Genomic DNA, 23,090 nt, shown 5'->3' with positions numbered 1-23,090 from the left:
ACTTTCACAGTGTAAACGTATAGTGTCCCATATTCACCAGTACTGTCAGAAGCTTCATCAAGAGGTGGTTGAAAGCACCCATGTCCCAAAGTAATAACATATACAATGTAGATAATGTATACCAGGGGAGAGGGTAAAGGTTGCGACCTTGTAGGGCTAGTAGCACACTAGGCTGGTGTAGTATCAGTGTAGGAGTGCAGGGAGACGTTCAGGTGGGTCAGGGGTGTGTGCATCGCCGTCTGTCACAGAGTTTCCCCATATCCTCTCATATTTTTCCATGTGATCATTTATCTGGTATATGACCTGTTCCCAAGTCACAAAAAGTGGATCTCCACAGATGTAGAATACACAGTATTGCCAATACTAAAGCCATGGCAAACCATTGCTTACATTGATGGGTGACCTCCGGGTAAGGCACATTATCTTGTAAGAGTGCGGTCTGTCCCATCAGTTGTGTTCAGATACCAAGGTTGGTGCACATAGCTGCCCAGACTTCAGTCCAGTATGAGACTATAGTGGAGTACTCCCATAGAATCTACACAGTGTCACTGTGAGGGATGGAGCACCTCCACCACCTCGCTCCTGGCAGAATGCTGGTGTCGTGTAAGCATTTCAGAGTTCCAAACACATTCAATACAAAGTGCTGTCATTCTTACTGAAGTCAGCACCACAAACATTTGCAAAATGTTTGGTCATTGATGCAGCACATCTAAGGAAACAAAAAAAATTGTAAACCCTTACCCAGATGACTGGCTATAAAAGGTGCCTCCTCAGAAGAAGCTCTGAAGCATTTTCAAATATGCTTCGACACTTTTTGAAGTTTGGGTCTATGGGTGAACATCAGCAAAACAACAACCCACCCAGTATGCAGGGTTACTTACTGCAGCTCAATACTGGTTACCCAGTCTGCAAAAGTGTATCCTTTGGAGGAGTGACTGTCATCTCTTTGTTTGAAATGTCACAATGTTTTGCACACTAATCACCCAACAGCCCAACATATATTCCTTTTAGGGTCGATGGCATCCTGTATTTTTCTGGCCACTCATGCTAACTTCAGTTGAAGACTATACAACAATGCTTAGATGACCAGTGGTCGGACACCTGGAGAAAGGTACTGACTCTCTCAAAAATGGCAATTTAGTTCCTCCTGACATAAAACCTGTAAGGTCCGACTCATCCAACTCCATTTTAAGTAGGCCCCATCGCCTTCTTCAGACAATGGAGGTCACCATTTTAGACAAAGGAGGTTGCCATCTTTAGACGATGGAGGTCGTCATTTTAGACAATGAAGGTCACCATCTTTAGACAATGGAGGTATCCATATTTCTGAATTCATGCAGAATCATTGTCATGTCTGCCATTTGATGCAGATGTCGTCTGGCCTTCTCTTTCTAAGAACTGTTAAAGTGTCAGGTCATTCTACTAATGACATAGACATAGATAGAACATCTAATGCAACATCATTCTGGGACTACATATCACCATGTTAAGGCCAAATAAGACTGTATATAGACATATAGCCAAAATAATGTATTCTGAATCGACATCCTCTCAATTATATATGTTTATAAGAAACATCTGGGACACACACCTTGATGCATATAATTTTGTCAGAAATTGCAAAATCTGTCAGAAATTCCAATGTCTGTCAAGATTTAGTATACAAAGACTGTCCTTTATCCACCGGTAAGGAGAAGTCCTTTGCCCAGATTATTGCACAAGATGCTGCCACATGACCCAGTGCTGAAAAATCCGAGTCCCTGAGGAAGGCTGCCAATGCAGTGCTTTTGTCCTTTGCAGGGAACACTGCCTTCTCACCTTTACTGATAACAGTTCTTGCTGTCAACAAAGTATGCATGTGTCTCTTCTCCCTAAGAAACTCTGAGCTGCAAGTTGCTCTGCTTTTCATGCTGTCTCAGTGTAGCGCATAGAAGTAGGTTTTAGGGTATTCGGTTTGAGGTGAGATTCCAAACATGTTAGAACTGTTTGTTTTTCTCGTTGCTTACAACATATCTTCTTGCTGTTTTTGTGACACCCCGTGTAGTTGTTTTAGACGTACTGAGAAACCATGTGATTGCTTGTGTGCCCTTATAGAGTTTGTTAACCCCTTCCATGCGGGGCGGATTCCCCCGCGGTGCTGACGGTTGCTTGCGCGGGCGTGGTCATGACGGAACGGTTCCGTCATGAGCACAGCGCAACCGACGCTCATGACGGAACCGTTCCGTCATGAGCGTCGAACGGGTTAATAACCCAAAAGCAATAACTAATTCAACAATGTATTGGCTAGGGTTCTGCAGGGCTACAATAAACTGTCTTTCACAGTCAGCACTGGTGCATTGAACCAAGTTCACTTTTGTCCCCCGTGGATGAGAAAGCAAACCTTGTAGAACTACACCAAGGTTGTAGTTTACGCAACTCTCCTATGGTGGAACAATCTGATGAATTTAATTAAAGGGATGTCATTCCATCAGGTACAAACTCTAGTCACAGATGCTTCTATACAATGATGTGGAAAGCTTACATGTGCCACCCTAAAACTCAAGGTTCATGCTCGGACAAAAAAAATGTACCATGTCAACTTACTAGAGTTGAGAGCAGTTCATCGGTCTCTAAAGACTTTTTTTACCTGCAATTATGATGCACTCCCTTCTTGTTCAGGTGAACAATACAATGTTTTACCTGCTCGAGCAGGGAGGGACTCACTCAAGACCACTTTCTCTAGAGTCTCAAGACATTTGGAAATGGCTCATAGCGAGTAATATAAATTTCACATATGTCCACCTACCAGGTGTTGAAAACACAGAAGCAGACTCCTTTAGTCAGACTTTTCCAGAAAATTATAACTGGGTTCTCAACAACAAGTTTGCAGACCATATATTTCAAGACTGGGCCTATCTGCCAATACACTTGTTTGCCGACGCAAAAAACAAGACCTGCCCAGATTACGACTCCAGAGTTTAGCAACCAGGGTCAAAAGTGAATGCCCTTTTGATAATTGTTCATGGAAATGTCTATACGCATTTCCTCCAAAATCCCTCATTCCAACAGTTCTGATCAACTCCTATCAATCTAAGACCAGAATGATAATGATAGCACCAGAGTGGACCCATGATAGGTGGTTTCGTGACCACCTTCACCTATCCGAACGTCCGTACAAAAGACTATTGTACGGACAGAAACATCTGTACAAGTTGGGGGGGGGGGGGTGGCAGGTCCATCACCCCAACCTTCCAACTTTGAACATAGCGGCCTGCTCCTGAGTTACTGCAATATGGGCATCTAAGTTTACTACAAGACTGTATGGACGTTTTACAGGAAGCCAAATGACCATCCAGTAAAACAATCCTATGCCTTGATGTGGAAAATGTTTGCTGTTGTTAAATTCAGAAGAATCACAGTATTTCCATGCATCAAGAAAATCTGATAATGCCTTGCTTACTTCACTTGGCAAGGTCTAGTTTACAATTTTCCTCTATTAAAGTACACCTTGTGGCTATAACTGCCTGTAGGAAATGTCCTTCTCAAACTCCTTTATCTGAAATACCTGTGATAGACATAGGGATAGATAATTGAATTTATTAAGCTACAATAGCCATAAAAGCGCGCACAACAACATATACATTGCATAAAAGGTAGGAACTATTCAAAATAAAAATGATAAAACAATGCTACATCCAAAGACTCTTCTAAAAAAAATGTATATGATCACAATTCATTACAACCATAAAATTCTGTAGCAACAAACATTAAAGACATTATAGAGTACATGTCATAATTGGGTAATGATGGAGGCACCATATATTTTCTTAACTGCTAAGACACTCCTGATGTAATTAAGCACTCCACAACAGATTTGCAGTGAACCAAGCTGTTGTAAGTAGACTATAGCAGTCAGTTAATGTCTAGCACTCACATCCCGTAAAATGGGGAACAGAAATGTTTGTGCGCAAAGGTTTATATAAAGGGCAGAGCCCCTTCTATGCCCATAGACTCCATCATAGACCCTAGCTTGGAATGATTTAGATTATCAAATGCACAGAAGAGGTCAATAGACACCAAATATAGCGCACCTTTTCTGGCTCTTACATACTTCCCAGTTAGGAGCGACAAGTGCGATCATGGATATCTTAGACACTATTAAGAAGGTTTTGCCTCCTGTTAAGTCTCCTGCTCCTCCTTGGGAACCTACCATTGTACTATCTAAATAATTGCTATTGCCTCAGTAAGTAGAGTTAGTGAAATTCAGGTTTTATGCGCTACTGAACCATACACAGTATTCCATAGTAGCAGAGTGGTAATGAGAACCCATCCAAGTTTTCTTCCTAAAGTAGTTTCTGACATTCCCATTAACCAGACTATCTCCTTACCGACATTCTTTCTATACCATCAACTCCAGCAGAGACATCTCTATGTTCTCTAGATGTAAAATCTTTTGAAATTCTACCTAGACAAGACTAAAGATATAAGACAATCAGATTGTCTTTTCATAGATTATGATCCAGAAACAATAGGTTTACTTACCCTCAACAAAATAGTCTATTTCCAGATGGATAGTTTCTTGTATACTTTTTTGATACCAGTTAGCGTCAAAATCCCTACCTGGTAGACCTAAAGCTCATTCCAGTAGAGGAAAGGCTGCTATTATAGCCCTTCTTAGAAATGTTCCCATTTTAGAAATTTGTAAGGCTGCTACCTGTAAGTCTGTTCACACTTTCACAGGGGTGTGGAATTTAATAAAATATATACTTGTCCATGGGGCAGGTTGCATCATAAATCCACTTGTCCCTTTGGTGCCATGTAGTGCGGTGACAAATTTTGGCAGCAATCTCATTATATAAGAGCTCTGATATAGCCTCCCTGATTATCCCAAGGCTCATACCATAGTAGTGTTTAAATACTTGCAATCCCCTTATGTGGCCACGTTTCCGCAGATCTACATACTGGGGCTGAAGGTAGTGGTAAGCAATAGTTCCCATGTTAGAATGCCCTTTTGAGTCTGTCCAAACCTACTAACTTGCATGTTTTAAGGGTTTTCAACAACTCTTCTCTAATCTTTTCCCATACAGAGAAATGTTGGAAATTTACTCCTAACGATGGCAGACATAAACCTTCTTCCAGAGTTGGGAAAAAAGTGGTTGGAGGGAAAGTGAACTTGCAAATACTCAGATTTTCGCATGAGCAAATCTACACATGCACATTTCCCATGCTAAAATGCAGTTCACAAATATTTTCTAGGAGTACTAGTTCTTGTCCTACTTCTATAAATTCTTGGGAATTCACGAAAGCCATATAGCTGCACTTAATGGAAGAATGTACCATGGGTGCACTGTTGAGACTTTCTTTAATAATTGGGCCCCTAATTTGGTCTGGTGTTGACCGTGACCTTTTGTGTTCCGTCTCTCTCTCTCTCTGTATAGACTGGCTTTACTGTGAGTGACAGCATTCTTCTCTTTCACAAGGAGCATATCATCACACAAAGTAGTTTTGTTCAGTGCCAGTAACTACTGCGGCAGTGTGTGCTTTTTGAGACCAAAACAATTTTTGCTTTTGCCAGTGTTTGTTATAATGGTGACGACCTGGCAGCTCCCACACCAATAAGGTTTTACAAACACCATGCCAAAATAAGTCACACATTGACAAAACTAAAAAGCTGACCACCAATTTCAGACCTACTGGCTTTGCAAATGCTTGTTTATTTTTGTTTCCCATAATCTTATTGAAACTGGTTACAATGATTTTCCATTATGAATATTTTTGGGAAATGCTAGCGTGCGCCAACACATGTTACTAAATGATGCTGCAAAGAAATGGTACCTAAAATATCACAGTAGTTTAGCTATATGTTGTTTTTCCTGCTTTCTTTTTTTTAGGAATATTTTACTTTGAAAGCAAAAAATCATCAATCTTGCTTTCACGCTTCTGCAAATATTTGCATCAAATCATAGAGCATTCTGGGAGCATTATACATAGCCTCATATTGCTAAACTTTGAAAACGTGTGTACACATTTTTATACTGGAACCAATGTCAGTAGTGCAGTCAGAGCTTACAACATTTACTTAGAGTGCTCACCCTAATAATGAACCATAAATACAAGTTTGAGCAGCATTAACATATGGACAGAAATATTACCTTAACTGCAGACAGTGCCCTTCCCTGATCCATAATGTGGTACTGCAAAGTGGCAGCCAAAGGGTTTGTGCTGCAGGGGGTTTGGCCTACTTGTCCCAAGGACAAAATACACACGAGCTCTTGTTTTCCTAGACCCAAACAATATGTCCTGCGTGTTGGGCTATAGGAATTCCACATCCCTGCTTTCACTTTACTAACTGGATTCGAACCCCAGTGCAGGTAGTAAAGTAGCGCAAGCTTCTCTGAGGAACCTTTTTGGGTGATTGTTGAAGCTTTTCTATGTTGTTGTCCGCATTATGTGTAGAATGGGCTTGCTGTTCGATTCAGTGCTCATGACTATTGATGAGGATTCCCTGGGAGAGAAGGACAAGTTACTCACCAGTAATCCGAGTTCTCTTTCAGAAGAATCCTCATCATAAGCAAGCCTCCCTGGACAAAAAAGTATTAAACTACCTTTAATCTTCACTCAGGATCCTCTGATTTTCTGTAAAAATTACCTGACCAACTGTGGGGCATGATGGCATACAGGATATACTGTGAGGCACTTAAAAGCACAGTGCCAATCTGATAGAGACATCTAGCCGCAGATTCCTTAACTTAGAATATCCCCAGGCATCAGACTGGACCTCTGCGCGCCGGGGGACAGCGCCACATGACCCCGTCCTGATGTTGTCCAAGTACGTGACATCAGCGAGGTCATATAAGTCCCTCCCGGCGCGCTGACATCAGTTTCCTTCTTTTCCGCGTACAACGCGGATCCCGAGTGAGCGGTTCCTTTGGCCTGTTTTCTGGCCCTTTATCGACGCTTTGCGTCTGAAACAGTGTGCGATGCCCTTGGGCTTTGAATCCTGTACTTCCTGTTCGCGGCAAATGTCCGCGACGGACCCACATCTTATTTGTATGTGGTGTCTCGGCAAGCACCACGACTCCACGGACTGCGACGCCTGCCAGCAAATCAAGCCGAAGTCCCGGCGGGAGCGCCGGATGAAACTTCTTTCGACACGGCTGTCCCGGTGGGAGTCGTCTCGTCTCACGCCCTCCAACGCATTTCTGCTGTCGTTCGTCCTCTGGGGCCGAATGCCGTCGTTCACCACTTCTTGGTAAGTTGCGATGTATGTCGCCGAGGTCCTCGACCTCCACCTCCCTCAGGGGCGCTGGTTCCCGGGACATTCTGGTCCCGCACCCCAACAAGTCGCCCTCGACCCCTACCCGCCCTATCCGGGTGCGAGGGCGACTCGGGCCCAAATGGAGGCCTATGCCACAGCTTTGCAGGCCTCACTTGGGTCCTCTTCCATTCCTGTGGTGTCCTCGGGGCCTCCACTATCTGTGGGGTCCCCGACAGATTCGCCGGGGTGTTTTTCCCCCGCGTCAACTGAGCTCTTGCCTTCCAGGGGAATATGGCTCCTTATCCTGCAGTCTTTTTGTCCGCAGGGAATCGCAACGCGTTCGTTACAACGACCGCGTTGTGATTCCAGATACCATTACTCCGCAAGTCGGAACAACGACTTGCGGAGGGGCGGCGCTGGATGTTGGAATAGTATAATTTACTATTCCAACTCCAGTCAGTGCGGACAGTAGGTAAGGTGTTGGATTTTAAATCCAACACCTCCCCTCCCCCCCCTGCAGCTCATTGTTCCGACTTGCGGAGTAATGGTATGCGGAATCACAATGCGGTCGTAGTAACGACCGCGTTGTGATTCCCTGCGTACAATTTTTTTTTCTTTTTTTTAAACGTCGTTTACCCTCCAGGGACGTCGGAGATGTGGTATCGGAAGGGCGCGGCTCGGCTTGATCCCCCTGTACGATCCCTAGGGCGTTGTCATGGTGCGGCCCGGCTGGGTCCCCCTCTGTGACCACCTGCACCCCTGCCGCGCCCATAGTCCCGCGGGGCTCTCTGTGGCATTGCAGGTGGTTGCTAGTGCCCAAAGCCTCGCTTTGTGCACGCCTTGGCCTTCCGGACAGGCGGATGCCAGTCCGGAGCCGGGGCCGGCGCTGGCCCGGCGCCGTAGACTTGTCTCCCCGGCTCTGCCTCTGCTTCTTTCTCCGGAGTCAGGGCCTTCGGTGCGGCGCCGAAGACTTGCCTCCCCGGATCGAGCTCCTTCTCCTTCCTCTTCTTGAGAAGGGGAGCTTGTCGTAGATTCGGCGCCAGCTGGAGCCGCCTCGGCGCTGGACAGAGCCGACTCGGCACCGCACGGAGCTGACTCGGCACCGGATGGAGTCGGGTTGGCGCCGGACACGGCGCAGTCGGCGCCGCCTGCGGTTGTTTCGGCACCCCATCGACGTAGGGTTGTTGATGAGTCTTCTCCAGAAGCGTTTGTAGAAAGCATGGCGACAGACTCACCCCCGTCAACGCCGGTAGTATTCTTGCCTGTGCCTCCTTTAGAATATGTGGAGCCAAATGGATCCCCAACTCCCCGAGAGGATCCATAACCGACTGACTCCTCGCCTCTTCAGGAGCCTCCTCAGGACCCCCATTCCTCAATGGGGCTCCCCTTTGTAGAGCACAGCCCTCGCCTAATGATGAGCTAATGTCTCCTCGGAGGACGACTACCAAGGCTGCTGCAGCCTTTCTGCGAGTGGTCTCTTTGGCCACTCGTATTCTGAACATGCAACCCCTCTCTGTGGACCCTTTACTTGATGTCCTTCACTGTGGGTCAGGGAATGTGGAGCCGCTTCTGCCCTTTGAAGCCTCTCTTTATGATGGCCTTTCGGGTACCTGGGTTCGGCCAGCTTCTGGTGACCCGGTGGCTCGTTCGGTCTTGCACCGCCACCGTCCTGCTCCACATGATCCGGTCTGCTTATTTGTGCAGCCGGACGTGCAGGGGTTTGTTGTGCAAACTGCCTTCCCTTCCCTGCCACGGCTGATACTTCCTCCCTCCCGGGAGTCCAGATGGCTTGATTCATGGGGTCGAAACATCTTTGCCTCCACTAGTGCCGCACTACGGTCACTAAATACGATGTGTGCCCTAGCTCGGGCTACTTCTGCCCTCTGGGATTCTGCAGAGTCTTTGCTCTCCGCCAACACTGAAGGCTCTCGTGTTGACCTCCTTCACCTTCTCCAGGACGGCCGTTACCTTGCAGAGTTTACCATTCGCTCCGCCTTGGACACTGTAGATTCCATGGGCCGAGCTATGGCTGCTTCAGTCACCTTGCGGCGCCATACTTGGCTGCGGGATAGCGTCTTTCCGGAAAATATCCGGGAAAGACTTGTTGATTTGCCCTTTGATGGGGTTTTATTGTTTGATGCACATGCAGACTCAGCTGTTCGGCGTCTTCTTGCGGGCGTTCACCCCCCACCTTAGACCTGTGTTTCTCAGGCTTTTCTCTTGGATTGGTACCCTTTCAATCAGCATCCAATTAATGCGTTCTATGTTGTTGGGCTGATGGTAAGCTTCAGGTCTTTCTTGTGTATGGCCAGGGGTGATTACCCCTTCGTTGGCATCCTTTGGGTGCATTATGCGTCTTAAACTGGCAATTCGCCAGCTGTGGCAGGGTTCCACAGATTGTTCCTCGGACTGTGGCTTGTCCTGATGGGTGTTCCCCGTTGTTGGGGTGTGCATCCTCCGTGTGGGGTACTGGTTGGCTATTATATAGCTCAGTTTGGGTCAACCGGGCCTAGGAGAATCCTTGGCCTCTGTGCCTCCTCTGGTACTCTTGTCTGCCGATTGTACGGCACTCCCTGTTGGAGCTTGGCGTCATCATCTGTACATCATAGATCCTCTTGCTTGTTGCTTCCCTCTCCTTGGGAGCTTTTAGGAGGGTTTTCACGCTTGACAGCAGCTTCTGTCTGCCAGTCATGTACTAGATGTGTTCCTCTACAATTATGTTCCATGGTTGTGCATAGTTTATTTCTGTATACATGCAAGTTCCATAAGTACTCTTGTTCCTACCTCTTCCCCTCTCTTCGAGGTGGCAACGTAGGATCCGAAGTCTCCATGTTTCAGGGAGCTATTCGATCATGCATACGGCATTTCTGCAAAGCACTCCTTTGTGTTCCACTTACTGGAGTTGTTTCCAGTTCCTGGACAATCGTTTTCTGGATAGAGGTTGCTTTCCTTCCCTTCGGAGGGTGTGGTTTGCAATTCTGCATCCCTACGCCTTCGTACTTTGGTGGCTCTGCTTCAACTTCCTTCGGAGGTGCCTCCTTCTTGCAGTTCACCCTGTTTGATATCTATTTGATATCAGCGGGCCGTACAGGACCACACTTCGACTGTCAGTCGTCCTAGGTCTACGCCATGTGTATCTGTATTTCATGTGCTGGCTATCAATTTGGCCCTCCAGCTGCCTGGCCAAGCGGCCTTGTGCTTATTTTGAAAATGCCACCTTCTGGTCTCTGTGGCTGTTTGCTCTATACATGTTTCTATAGTGGCCTGCATCTGCGTGCTTCACATTGTCACTGTTCACCCTGTTTTTTTCCCCTTTTTGGGGCTGGGTGTGCAATTAACGGGGTTCTTGTCCCCGCCTGCAGTTCTAGACACATTGCTGGTTTCTACATTAGCCTTTGGTCCTTGGCCGTAGCCTCTCCTTCCTTCCGTGGGCTAGCCTGGTAGGCTCTGGTTGCTTCTCTTCGTGTTTCTTCTCAACATTTGGTCGGTATTCACATAGTGCGCCATTACACTGAGAGGGGTCCTCCCTTCTCTCTCTTGGCTGGTGCCGTTTCTATCTTTCATGCTTATCCTGGTATGGTGTAGCACCATTCTTGCACTTTTGGAATGTCTTGCATTTCGTTATCTTTTTGCTCTTCTGAGCTATTTGGGTTGCTGTCTAGCTGTTCCGCCACGGCCTCCCCAATGTCCGTGACTCGGTTGATAGTTCACGTGCGTGGCGCTTCTGTTGTTCTGTCGCATACCCACCTCCCCTTTCTGCGAACAACTTGTCAAAGGGGGTTTTCTGCTGCTCTGCATGCAACTTGCCAAATGGGTCTTTCCACTGACCTCTTCAGTTGGCGTTGATTTTTTCTAACAGGGACTCGCGTTGTTGCGACCCTTCAGAGTTGCCATAATAAGGCTGACTCCCTCTTGGAGGTTTTCTACATTCATCGTGGTCCTTTTTGCTTGTCCTTCTGCAGGAGATTAATCTTAATTTTCCTTTCTTCTCCTGCTACCTTCCTTCCCTCCCTCCTTCTCTATTGGCTCAGGGTTCTGGTCTCCTCTACAGTCTTCTTCCTAGGGGATCTATCGACCTCTGTCTTCAATCTCCATTATTGTGGGGGTAGTGCCAGTATTTTCATTTTCATTCCTTCCTGCGGTGGACTGTTCTCTTTGTGCCCTGTTCTTGCTACTGACACAGTTCTACAATGAAATGACAGTCTATTTCTGTCTGCTGTTCTACATGGTAATGTCAGACTATTCTAACTGTTGAGATGTTCTTCCCTTGTTACTCTCGGGAAGGGTCTTCGCTTTGCTTGCCGGGTTCTTTCTCACAGCTTATATGTGCGCAGTGTCTGATTCTGTCTTCTCGATGGTGTTTTACACCATCCTCTTTTATTCATGGGCTTTTATCCCTCGCACACTGTTCCCATACTTTCACAGTTTTTTTGTTGGTGTCTCCACGTTGTACCACGGAAAAGATTCTCCGAAGAAAATTGATGTCAGCGCCCCGGGAGGGACTTATATGACCTCGCTGACGTCACGTACGTGGACGATATCAGGGCGGGGTCATGTGGCACCGTCCCCTGGCTTGCAGAGGTGCTGCAAAAAAAAATTCTGGATCCAGTCTGACGCCTGGGGATATTCTAAGTTAAGGAATCTGCGGCTAGACAACGTCTCTACCAGATACATAGTTACCGAAGGTAAGTAACTTGTACGTTTATAGCTCTTGTACTTTGCATTGCAGCCTATTGGCTAACACAGTCCCCATTCCCTTTCCTTTTCCATTCAAAAACGTTTGTGAAAGATTTTACACGGTCACTGTTTTTATCAGTGACTAAATTTCATGTAATTTTAGAATAAAAATGTAAACAAAATTAAATTTTTGGCCGCTTACAGGCTGCAAACATATATCCAATGTACTATGGTACTAAGCTATACACATATATGTATATACCCTGCAGGGTTGGGGGCCCCCAGCATGGAGCTTTTCTTTTGGTGTTGCTGACACTCTTGGGGGCATGACCCGCTCACCCTGCGCCAAACCGTTGGACTGCCGTGGTCATTGTGGATAGCAGAGGTGAGAAAGGGAGAAAAGAGAGGGTACACCTCACTTGGAAAGTTTGGAACATTTTGCCATTTCAAACTACGTTGTTGCTGCTCCGTGACATTTTTGGCACACAGACATTTTATTTCGAGATGCTATTTTCAAATTCAGTGCAACGTTGGTAAAGAATGTTATTAAGCTATGAACTGTTACTTCCCACGTGTGTACTAATGAAAACTAATGCATTTTGGAACCTGTAGTGCTATTATCGAAAGTCACATGACTTGATAAATTGGAGCACTTGCAATTATGTTTGAATGTCACCTACCTGTGAACAAGGCTGAACAAAGCTGAAACGCGTAAGGTTGGAGCTGCTCAAAAATGCATTAAATGGCTGGAAATGTTACCTAACTGGGCTCGGCAAACCTTTCTTTGATGTTAAATGACGGGATTCTCCATTCCCGTTGCCGCCGGAGCCGCCCTGCAGGGTTGGGGGCCCCCAGCATGGAGCTTTTCTTTTGGTGTTGCTGACACTCTTGGGGGCATGACCCGCTCACCCTGCGCCAAACCGTTGGACTGCCGTGGTCATTGTGGATAGCAGAGGTGAGAAAGGGAGAAAAGAGAGGGTACACCTCACTTGGAAAGTTTGGAACATTTTGCCATTTCAAACTACGTTGTTGCTGCTCCGTGACATTTTTGGCACACAGACATTTTATTTCGAGATGCTATTTTCAAATTCAGTGCAACGTTGGTAAAGAATGCTATTAAGCTATGAACTGTTACTTCCCACGTGTGTACTAATGAAAACTAATGCATTTTGGAACCTGTAGTGCTATTATCGAAAGTCACATGACTTGATAAATTGGAGCACTTGCAATTATGTTTGAATGTCACCTACCTGTGAACAAGGCTGAACAAAGCTGAAACGCGTAAGGTTGGAGCTGCTCAAAAATGCATTAAATGGCTGGAAATGTTACCTAACTGGGCTCGGCAAACCTTTCTTTGATGTTAAATGACGGGATTCTCCATTCCCGTTGCCGCCGGAGCCGCCCTGCAGGGTTGGGGGCCCCCAGCATGGAGCTTTTCTTTTGGTGTTGCTGACACTCTTGGGGGCATGACCCGCTCACCCTGCGCCAAACCGTTGGACTGCCGTGGTCATTGTGGATAGCAGAGGTGAGAAAGGGAGAAAAGAGAGGGTACACCTCACTTGGAAAGTTTGGAACATTTTGCCATTTCAAACTACGTTGTTGCTGCTCCGTGACATTTTTGGCACACAGACATTTTATTTCGAGATGCTATTTTCAAATTCAGTGCAACGTTGGTAAAGAATGCTATTAAGCTATGAACTGTTACTTCCCACGTGTGTACTAATGAAAACTAATGCATTTTGGAACCTGTAGTGCTATTATCGAAAGTCACATGACTTGATAAATTGGAGCACTTGCAATTATGTTTGAATGTCACCTACCTGTGAACAAGGCTGAACAAAGCTGAAACGCGTAAGGTTGGAGCTGCTCAAAAATGCATTAAATGGCTGGAAATGTTACCTAACTGGGCTCGGCAAACCTTTCTTTGATGTTAAATGACGGGATTCTCCATTCCCGTTGCCGCCGGAGCCGCCCTGCAGGGTTGGGGGCCCCCAGCATGGAGCTTTTCTTTTCGTGTTGCTGACACTCTTGGGGGCATGACCCGCTCACCCTGCGCCAAACCGTTGGACTGCCGTGGTCATTGTGGATAGCAGAGGTGAGAAAGGGAGAAAAGAGAGGGTACACCTCACTTGGAAAGTTTGGAACATTTTGCCATTTCAAACTACGTTGTTGCTGCTCCGTGACATTTTTGGCACACAGACATTTTATTTCGAGATGCTATTTTCAAATTCAGTGCAACGTTGGTAAAGAATGCTATTAAGCTATGAACTGTTACTTCCCACGTGTGTACTAATGAAAACTAATGCATTTTGGAACCTGTAGTGCTATTATCGAAAGTCACATGACTTGATAAATTGGAGCACTTGCAATTATGTTTGAATGTCACCTACCTGTGAACAAGGCTGAACAAAGCTGAAACGCGTAAGGTTGGAGCTGCTCAAAAATGCATTAAATGGCTGGAAATGTTACCTAACTGGGCTCGGCAAACCTTTCTTTGATATATATATATCTATATATACATTTATATTATCTACTGGCGGTCGCCAGTAGATAGTTATAGTTAGGACCCTGTTTCCATAGGAAATCCGCAACATTCTATTTTGAATAACTTTGGCGCCGGTCGACGAATCCTCGCAAAATTTTCAAAATAGGTGGGGCGTTGAACTTCGCTCCTACCCTGAAAGTCTCGGGGGGATTCGTCAAGCGGGGGCTGAGATAAAAGGGGGGTCCCAAAACGCGTTTTTCCCATGCATTTTTCCATAGGACCTTTAGACAGAGCTACAGCCCGAACGGCTGAACAGAATTTAATGAAATTTGGCAGAGAGGTAGTCCTCAGGTCAAGGAAGTGCCTTTTGTAGGTTTGGTGTAAATCTGTTCAGTAGATTCTGAGAAAATAGCCTTTAAATCAATATATATATCTGAGCCAGCTTACGGTGCGCTTACGGTGCGCTTACCGTACGCGTACGGTGACGTGCGCGAGCGCGATTCTGATTGTCCGTTAGATCTTAGTAAACATTCGAATCGGTCGAAACCAGGAAGCGGCGGCCGCCATTTTCTCTCTCGCACTCTGACAGGGGGTTGAAAAACAAAGTGCAAAAACATGTAAAGGGGCTGTTTAGACAGCTCCCAAGCACCTAGCCATGTCGAGGGAGTCCCCAACGATCCCCCAAGTGAAAAAAGGCAATTTTCATTTTTTCCAAAATTTCGCCGATTACGCTTACCGTACGCGTACGGTAATAAATAATAAAAAATAAAAAAATATATCCACATTCTCCACACCCCGTGTGCAAATGGTGCCCGAAGGGCACCATTTGTTCATGGCATAATACATTAGAACAAAACATATATTTTACCTGTCACAACGATGCTCATCATATGTCCTCCATGTGCGCACGGTGCGCGAAGCGCATCGTGCGTTCATGGCCCATCTAGCGTAACGTGCGCGCACGGTGCGCGAAGCGCACCGTGCGCGCACGGAACGAACTGCGTTAAGTGGGCGCGCACGCCACAAATGGCGTAAAGTAACTTAGCATTTAAAAAACCGTACAAATTCACTGAAAAAACCATAGGTTTCACACACGTTATAGTTAGGAATTAGCATTTAAAAAACCTTGCAAATTCACTGAAAAAACCATAGGTTTCACACATGTTATAGTTAGCTGGACATTTTACTGATAAAAAACCAATGAAATTCCCCCGTTATAGTTACTGTAGGCAACTATAACTCACGCGACCGTAATCCTCTGCTGATGACATATGTGTCTTTATGAAAAAAAAATATTTGTAATATATGTATAGCTAAAATTTAATGGAAGAAGACATGGGCAAATAAGTGTCTAAATACAGTATTAGCATCAGCAGAGGATTACGGTCGCGTGAGTTATAGTTGCCTACAGTAACTATAACGGGGGAATTTCATTGGTTTTTTATCAGTAAAATGTCCAGCTAACTATAACATGTGTGAAACCTATGTTTTTTCAGTGAATATATATATATGTTAGTGTGTATATTTATATATGTGTGTATATATGTGTGTGGGTATATATGTAAGAAATATGCCTGTGAAGAAGTGCGTGAAAGCACAAAACGCGTCGGCAAGAATATTTCGAGGCTTCATCATCGGATGCAAGGTATCCTGACTACTGTGTTGCAGCTTCCTGAATAAAACTCATGTAACCCTACCTGCGTTGTGGCTCTTCCGAGGGGACAACTCTCTGTGTTGGATGTTTTACGGCCGGCCCGGCGTGGAAGATGCCCCCATTTGTTGCAAGCGAAAGACAGTGACGTCAATGGACGATCAGCGTGTCAGCAGGAGGCTGTTTTGGGAAGTTATAAGGTGCAGCCCGGTTTTAACAGAATACTTTGCGCACGCACTTGGGATTTCATTAGCGAAAAACTGACAAAGGCCACCAGCCGTGCACTACAGATACCAGCAGGCTCTGTTGAGAGTCACGCCCACAAGAGTGGGTGTCAAGATGTGAATAAAAGTGCCCGAACTGCTTTGCGCTTTGTAAGAAATATGCTTGTGAAGAAGTGTCTGAAAGCATGAAATGCGTCGGCAAGAATATTTCGAGGCTTCCTCATCGGATGCAAGGTATCCTGACTACTGTGTTCCAGCTTCCTGAATAAAACTCAAGTAAACCTACTTGCATTGTGGCTCTTCCGAGGGGGCAACTCTCTGTGTTGGGTATATATATATGTTACAGTCAAAGTGTGAAATCCCGCATTCTGTAGAATGCCTAGGTAATGTATAGAATGCCTGAAAATGCCTGAAAATCGAACGTCAAAGTATGAAATGATTGATATTTTATACATTGCCTAGGCATTGTATACTTTGCCGGATTGTCTGCCGGCAAAGTATATAATAGACCTAATCCCAGAGACAGCACAAGTTATCAGCAAGCGAGGGGCAGAGACAGCATAAGTTATCAGCAAGCGAGGGGCAGAGACAGCACAAGTTGCCAGCAAGCGAGGGGCAGAGACAGCACAAGTTGCCAGCAAGCGAGGGGCAGAGACAGCACAAGTAACCAGGCAAAGAGCAGGTGGCAGCTGTGCGGTGGTGTGGGGAGCGACCTGCCTGCAAGCAGGGTCAGAGGTCGTGTATAGCATCCGGCTGAGGTTCCACAGATGCTCTGCCGTCATCCTTTCCCGTGGTTCTTGTATCACCATGTCGGAAGAGAGTGTAGTGCCAAGACAGGAATCACGCCATGCTGACATGCAACAACGCTTCTGCGATGAATTATCTCAAGTAAGAGCCAATGCTGCTAAAAACTGTGTTTTCCTAACCGAAACCAGTTACCAAAAGTTAGTGGACAATGTGAAAAAGGCTAAGACGACCATTAAGAAGGAACCACGGGACTATTGGCTGGTGAAACACTATGACGTAATGATGGTCAAGAATACGACTAAGTTTATCTATCCTGTTAAAGAAGGTACGAGTGCTATTCAGTTTTACGTCGCGGACTCCGAGTTATTTGACGTACTCCATAAGGCCAATTTGGCTATTGGTCATGGAGGACGGGACAGGATGTTGAAAGAACTTTCACCCAAGTATAAGAACATTACCCGTCATGATATTGAGCTGTACATTCACCTTTGTGAGCCTTGCCAGAAGAAGCCAAAAGGTGCTAAAAAAGGTGTTGTGGTCAAGCCAATGTTTTTTTCTGAATTCATCTCCCGTTGTCAGGTCGATCTCATCGATTCTCAGTCCCATCCTGACAGAGTACAAGTTCATAATGGTGTGCCAAGATCATCTCACTAAGTTTGTAGTTCTCAGGGCTCTGAAATCAAAGCGAGCGGAAGAAGTAGCCTACAAGCTCGTCGACATATTTACTTTGCTTGGTGCTCCAACCATTCTACAGTCCGATAACGGCAGGGAATTTGCAAACAATGTGGTAAGCAGCCTAAAGGAGTATTGGCCCACCTTGAAGATCGTCCATGGTAAGCCACGCCATACACAAAGTCAGGGGAGCGTCGAAAGAGCTAATCAGGACATTTAAAATATGCTGTGTGCTTGGATGCAAGATGAAAAAATTAGCTGCTGGAGTGAGGGGTTGCGGTTCGTCCAATTTATGAAGAACAGAGCTTTCCATTCCGGGATTAAGAGGTCACCATACGAAGCTCTGTTCGGCTGCAAAGCTAGAGTAGGTCTCTCGACGTCGTCCCTGCCTGACGATGTTTTACAAGACGTAGAGACTGAGGAAGAACTCGAAAAAATAATAGAGAGCGTACAAACAACACAACAGCAGGAAGAAAGACGAGATGAATCAATGCAAGAGGCACAGCTCCCTGCAGAAGACATAGCTGAGAATGCAATCCATGATGGAGGAAACCAAAACAGTGATGAAGCCATGGTTATCGAAGCGCCTTCCATTTCCGTGGTTACCGAAAATCCTTCTTCCGCTATCTGTTGCGTCTGCTTAAAAGAAACCAGCGGTGCTCATACATGTCAAAAGTGTGGCCGAAACGTTCATGCCATCTGTGGACATTCTCCTAAAGACGATGACTGCGACGAAGTAGAAGGTTATGGGTTTAGCATTTTGTGCAATGTTTGCTTCAATATTGAGAAAGCTATCCAAAGTAAAATGGAATCGAAATCAAACCTTGAGATTCGGGCCAAAAAAATGAAAAGGGATTGTGACAACAAAATTCCTCCTGTGGCTTTGGGTGCACTGTGCGAGTTCCGATTCCCGACGTCGACAAAGGGCGGGGTGACTCACAGAATCTCTTGGCAGTTGTTATGAACGTGACGGAAGATGGCTTTTACTGACTTGGAGCTGCACAAGGAATCTTGAAGCAACTCTACGCCAGATTACAATTCACCGTATGTCCAAAGAACTTAATGAGAATTGAAGACGTTCCTGACCACGAAATACCTCTCCGATCTGCAGCTACTTCTCAGTCCACAGGAAGCGGCCAAGGATTCGTCAGGTGTATGTGCAAGACGAAATGCCAAAATATGAGGTGCCTTTGTGCGAAAAAGAAAATTAAGTGCAATTCAAAATGTCACTCTAGCCTTCCCTGCTGCAACAAGTAGGTCATTCCAGTTCTGCTTTGTGTTTCACCGGTAACAATATTCTGTTCGCATTCTTCTTTAAGTCGTGAAATGTATGTACAAGATCAAAGTGCCAAAATATAAGGTGTTTTTGTGTGAAGAATAAAAGTGAGTACAATTCCACGTGTTACTCCGGCCTCTCTTAGTGTAACAAGTACTTCAATCTCAGTTCTGCATTCATTGTTTTCCTGTAAGAATATCCTGTGCTTTATTTCGTAGTTTTGTTCTTTCAGCTTCAAATGCGTATTAATTAATAAAGGCTTCTCATCTTGTGCCCTTTTAACACTTTGCGTAAATGGTACTGGTCATTCTGTATAATGTCTAGGAATTGTATAGAATGCCTAGGAAAAGTATGTAACATTTTCACCAAAAACGTATATTTCATAGTTTGCCGAAAACCATCAGGCATTCTATACATTACCTAGGCATTCAAAACAATACCGGGATTTCACACTTTGACAGTAACACATGTTTATATATATATGTTACAGTCAGTGTGAAATGTAACATATATGTGTGTGTGTGTGTGTGTGTGTGTATATATATATATATATCTCCAAACGACCACTTTCTCACAAGCAATCCAAGGACACAGCGGGGTGCAGTAAGGAAACCCTTTATTCACTGATTGAGAACAGCATGATGCATTTCGGCAGTAATCGCCTTCTTCAGATGCGGCTCGCAACCGGACACCACCTTTTCCCTCCTTTAAATATTCTGAGGCACTCCCATTGAAGGAAGACCAGCTGACCCCGCTGTGATTGGAGCAGCTGCAGTCTGATGCACGACTACAACATCCAGCATGCACTTCACAGGTAAGTACCGCAGCAGGATCAATTAATGCTCATGTGAGCGCCGAGTTTGTGCCATGTAAAGGAGGGGCCGTGTTGCAGCAGGTGGCCCCATAATTGCTGTGTTAGAAGGCTCCCTTCAGTCCCCAACGTCCCAGCCTCTGAATTAGGAACACACAAGGCCGGAGGACGAGATCGAAATTATCCCGCCTCACCATGAAGTCATAGCCTGCCATTTGCAGCAGCCGCTTGCCTGGTCCATTCCCGAGGCGGTCCTGGAGTCTCTCTATACCTAGAGCTTGAAAAGTCACGATGCCAGCATAGATCCAGGACACTTCAAAGGACGGGTCCTTGTAACGCGCTTCTGGCAAGCGCGAAAATATCTCCAAACGACCACTTTCTCACAAGCAATCCAAGGACACAGCGGGGTGCAGTAAGGAAACCCTTTATTCACTGATTGAGAACAGCATGATGCATTTCGGCAGTAATCGCCTTCTTCAGATGCGGCTCGCAACCGGACACCACCTTTTCCCTCCTTTAAATATTCTGAGGCACTCCCATTGAAGGAAGACCAGCTGACCCCGCTGTGATTGGAGCAGCTGCAGTCTGATGCACGACTACAACATCCAGCATGCACTTCACAGGTAAGTACCGCAGCAGGATCAATTAATGCTCATGTGAGCGCCGAGTTTGTGCCATGTAAAGGAGGGGCCGTGTTGCAGCAGGTGGCCCCATAATTGCTGTGTTAGAAGGCTCCCTTCAGTCCCCAACGTCCCAGCCTCTGAATTAGGAACACACAAGGCCGGAGGACGAGATCGAAATTATCCCGCCTCACCATGAAGTCATAGCCTGCCATTTGCAGCAGCCGCTTGCCTGGTCCATTCCCGAGGCGGTCCTGGAGTCTCTCTATACCTAGAGCTTGAAAAGTCACGATGCCAGCATAGATCCAGGACACTTCAAAGGACGGGTCCTTGTAACGCGCTTCTGGCAAGCGCGAAAATATCTCCAAACGACCACTTTCTCACAAGCAATCCAAGGACACAGCGGGGTGCAGTAAGGAAACCCTTTATTCACTGATTGAGAACAGCATGATGCATTTCGGCAGTAATCGCCTTCTTCAGATGCGGCTCGCAACCGGACACCACCTTTTCCCTCCTTTAAATATTCTGAGGCACTCCCATTGAAGGAAGACCAGCTGACCCCGCTGTGATTGGAGCAGCTGCAGTCTGATGCACGACTACAACATCCAGCATGCACTTCACAGGTAAGTACCGCAGCAGGATCAATTAATGCTCATGTGAGCGCCGAGTTTGTGCCATGTAAAGGAGGGGCCGTGTTGCAGCAGGTGGCCCCATAATTGCTGTGTTAGAAGGCTCCCTTCAGTCCCCAACGTCCCAGCCTCTGAATTAGGAACACACAAGGCCGGAGGACGAGATCGAAATTATCCCGCCTCACCATGAAGTCATAGCCTGCCATTTGCAGCAGCCGCTTGCCTGGTCCATTCCCGAGGCGGTCCTGGAGTCTCTCTATACCTAGAGCTTGAAAAGTCACGATGCCAGCATAGATCCAGGACACTTCAAAGGACGGGTCCTTGTAACGCGCTTCTGGCAAGCGCGAAAATATCTCCAAACGACCACTTTCTCACAAGCAATCCAAGGACACAGCGGGGTGCAGTAAGGAAACCCTTTATTCACTGATTGAGAACAGCATGATGCATTTCGGCAGTAATCGCCTTCTTCAGATGCGGCTCGCAACCGGACACCACCTTTTCCCTCCTTTAAATATTCTGAGGCACTCCCATTGAAGGAAGACCAGCTGACCCCGCTGTGATTGGAGCAGCTGCAGTCTGATGCACGACTACAACATCCAGCATGCACTTCACAGGTAAGTACCGCAGCAGGATCAATTAATGCTCATGTGAGCGCCGAGTTTGTGCCATGTAAAGGAGGGGCCGTGTTGCAGCAGGTGGCCCCATAATTGCTGTGTTAGAAGGCTCCCTTCAGTCCCCAACGTCCCAGCCTCTGAATTAGGAACACACAAGGCCGGAGGACGAGATCGAAATTATCCCGCCTCACCATGAAGTCATAGCCTGCCATTTGCAGCAGCCGCTTGCCTGGTCCATTCCCGAGGCGGTCCTGGAGTCTCTCTATACCTAGAGCTTGAAAAGTCACGATGCCAGCATAGATCCAGGACACTTCAAAGGACGGTCCTTGTAACGCGCTTCTGGCAAGCGCGAAAATATCTCCAAACGACCACTTTCTCACAAGCAATCCAAGGACACAGCGGGGTGCAGTAATGTATATATATAATGTAACAGTAAAAGTGTGAAATCCCGGTATTGTATAGTATGCCTAGGTAATGTATAGAATGCCTGATGGTTTTCGGCAAACTATGAAATATAAGTTTTTTGTGAAAATGTTAAATACTTTTCCTAGGCATTCTATACAATTCCTAGGCATTATACAGAATGACAAGTACCATTTACGCAAAGTGTTTAAAGGCCACAAGATGAGATTCCTAGGCATTCGGCAAAGTGTGAAATCCCGGTATTGTATAGAATGCCTAGGAAATGTATAGAATGCCTGATGGTTTTCGGCAAACTATGAAATATAAGTTTTTGGTGAAAATGTTACATACTTTTCCTAGGCATTCTATACAATTCCTAGGCATTATACAGAATGAACAGTACCATTTACGCAAAGTGTTAAAAGGGCACAAGATGAGATTCCTAGGCATTCGGCAAAGTGTGAAATCCCGGTATTGTATAGAATGCCTAGGAAATGTATAGAATGCCTGATGGTTTTCGGCAAACTATGAAATATAAGTTTTTGGTGAAAATGTTACCTACTTTTCCTAGGCATTCTATACAATTCCTAGGCATTATACAGAATGAACAGTACCATTTACGCAAAGTGTTAAAAGGGCACAAGATGAGAAGCCTTTATTAATTAATGCGCATTTGAAGCTGAAAGAACAAAACTACGAAATAAAGCACAGGATATTCTTACCGGAAAACAATGAAAGCAGAACTGAGATTGAAGTACTTGTTACACTAAGAAAGGCCGGAGTAACACGTGGAATTGTACTCACTTTTATTCTTCACACAAAACACCTTATATTTTGGCACTTTGATCTTGTACATACATTTCACGACTTAAAGAAGAATGCGAACAGGATATTGTTACCGGTGAAGCACAAAGCAGAACTGGCATGACCTACAGAATGCGAACAGAATATTCTTACCGGTAAAACACAAACCAGAACTGGCATGACCTACTTGTTGCAGCACAAAAACACCTTCTATTTTGGCACTTTGATCTTGTACATACAT

At 45.7% G+C, this 23,090-nt stretch overlaps 1 protein-coding gene across 1 annotated transcript in view; it reads left to right on the top strand.

Moving 5' to 3' along the window:
* Positions 1-23,090, top strand: part of MTIF2 (mitochondrial translational initiation factor 2) — a 285,890-nt gene that overhangs the window by 195,921 nt on the left and 66,879 nt on the right. The gene's annotated exons all lie outside the window — the stretch shown is intronic.

The sequence above is a fragment of the Triturus cristatus genome, chromosome 6 (genome assembly GCF_964204655.1).
Source record: "Triturus cristatus chromosome 6, aTriCri1.1, whole genome shotgun sequence".
In the NCBI taxonomy this organism is placed as follows: domain Eukaryota; kingdom Metazoa; phylum Chordata; class Amphibia; order Caudata; family Salamandridae; genus Triturus; species Triturus cristatus.
Note: the sequence above shows the minus strand (reverse complement) of the source record. Positions and strands in the feature narration are given on the sequence as shown.